The sequence below is a fragment of the Oratosquilla oratoria genome, chromosome 4 (genome assembly GCF_046742065.1).
Source record: "Oratosquilla oratoria isolate Oo_2021 chromosome 4, ASM4674206v1, whole genome shotgun sequence".
Classification (NCBI taxonomy): domain Eukaryota; kingdom Metazoa; phylum Arthropoda; class Malacostraca; order Stomatopoda; family Squillidae; genus Oratosquilla; species Oratosquilla oratoria.
Genome location: NC_134780.1, coordinates 66,635,926 through 66,638,425, shown reverse-complemented (window position 1 = coordinate 66,638,425; position 2,500 = coordinate 66,635,926).

Sequence of the window (2,500 nt, the reverse complement as noted above, 5' to 3'; positions counted from 1 at the left end):
TATATTCTCTAGTCTTTCATTATTTCCCCAAATACTTCTAGTCTTATTCCTCTTCCTTCCCTTTTGCATTCCTTCTCTTCTCTGTAGTCTTTCTTCTCTACCTCTCTTCTTCATACTTTGTCTATAGTCTTCATTCTACTTTGTTTCTCTATTATTATCCTCCTATTATCCTTCTTCTTCCTTTATCTTGTCCTCCTTTTCTCTCTCGTGATCTTTCTTTTTTATCATACGTCTGCTCATCTTTCCTCCTTTTGATTGCCCCCGTTCCTTTCTCTTGAACTTACCTCGTTTTTTCTTCCTTTATTTTCATTTTCCACCTCTTCATATTCCTCTTCCTTCTTATCCATTTTCTATTCCTTCCCATCTTATTATTCCAGCCTTTTCCGACTCCTTAGTCGTCTACACTTTTTTTTACTTTATTCCTTCAATCTCATTTTGTTTCGTTTTCGTTTTCACCTTCTCTTCTTTCTCCTCATCCTCATTTTCCTCTTCCTCTTTTTTTTATCTCTACCTCCTCCTCTCCCCCTTCCTTTAATTCTTACTCATATTACTCATCATCATATTTCTACAATATTCATTACTACTCTCTTTATCCACCTTTCCTCCTCTTACTCCTTTTCCTCTTTTTCGTCTTCCTCCTTTCTTTAACCTCTTCTTCCTCTTTCTCTTTATTTTCCTCCTATTCTCTTATTTCTCCATTTTTTTGTATCATCTCCTTATCCTCCTCTCACTTATTTTCTTCTTCCACCTCTTTATCTTCCTATTTTTCTTATCCCTCTTCCTTCTCATCCTGTTTTTTACCTTCTGTTTTCTTCGCATTCTACACTTCTTTTTTTCTTATTTTCTTCCATATGCTCCTCCACTTTCTAATTCATCTTTTGCCTCCTCTTTTAACTCCATGCTCATCCCCTGTCCTTCAATGCACTTCTGAACTTTTCAACCAAAATCCTTTGCGTCATTCCCCGTGCCAGAAACTCCGATGCTCACCTCCCTCCTCCCTCCTCTTACTACCTTCCCCTTTCCTCCCTTCTCCCTCCTCCCTCCTCTTCTTTTCCTTCTCTTAACTCCCTTTTCCTCCTTCCTTCTTCCCACTTCTTCCTTTCTCCTTTCTTCTTATGCCTCTTCCCTTCTTTCTTCTTCCTCATCGCTACATCTTCCTCTCTCCCTCTTTCTCCATATTTTCTCTTACCTCCTCCAATCCTCCTCCTTCCTTTCCCTTCTCTCCACGCTCATTACTCCTTTCTCTTTCTCTTCTCTTGCCTCGTACTTCCTCTTTGCTTGACCCTCTTCCTCCTCTACACCATCTTTGTCGTTCTGTTCTGTACTCTAGCCAGCTCATATTTCATTGACTACAGTGTACACACACTCTCCGCTCTTTGCCGCACATTCCCCGCTTTTTATGGTCTCCCGCTTTTTATCCTTGACACAATCTCCACAGCTTCCCTCCGACCATGTTTCCGTCGTTTATTTCTCCCTGTCCTTTCCCTTTCGTTCTCTTCCTATTGGTCTTTCTCTTCCTTCTCCTTATTTACTTTGCCACTTCATTTTCCTACTTCTCCTCTTCCACCTCCTCCTACTCCTCTTCCTCCTCCTCCTCCTCCTCCAGCTACTCCTTTCATCATTTAATTCTCCTCTTCTTCTTTCACCTCCCGCTTTTCCTCTTCAAAATCTCTTTCCCTTCATACACTTCATCCTTGTTTTCATCTTCTCCTCTTCGTCTTCTTCCTCATTTTCTTCCCTTTCCTTTTCTTTTCCCCTTCCTCCTTTCTCTTCTCCTTTTCCTATTCTCTTTTCTTCATTATCCTCCACCTTTTCTTCTTCCGTTTCCTCCTCCTCATTCTCTTCTTTCAGCCTTTCATCTATCACTTCTTCCTTCTTTTCTTCCTTTTTGCTCCTACTCTTCAAAATCCTCCTCTTCAACTTCCTCCATATCCTGACCCTCTCCACAAGCGAACTGTGCCACGGGCACATGCACCGGACGTATCGTCTGTGGGGGATTTTTGTCAGCAGAAGTGCGTGAAAAGGGTTAAAGAAGGGAATTCATGAGCGAGGGAAGAGGAGAGTGGGCGTGTAGAGAATCAATCGTGTGTGGGAGGGAAGAGGGTGTATGAGTAGGCCAAGTGTCAAGGTAACCATATGTAGGAAGAGTTCTAACTGAGAAAAGTGTGTAAGGTATTGTGGAAGGAAGAGATAAACATAGAGGAGAGATGTGTTATGGAAAATGAATGTAATAAAAAGATGCATCACAAGCATAGTTTGCAAGGGTGGAGAAATTGTGTTTGGAAGGATGATTGCAGGAGGAGGATGTGGATTGAAGAAAAATGTATACGCCAAAAAGTGCAGACAGACAGTTCTCAAAGGAAAGTGAGTGTGTTTGTGTGTACAATGACGTGGTGTGAAAGAGGTGTGTGGAAAAGGAATTAGGAAGGTTAGATGGAATATCTGGAATAGGTAGCTGAGAAAACGCGTATTTCACCCCTTTTGAACAAACCTCCCTAGG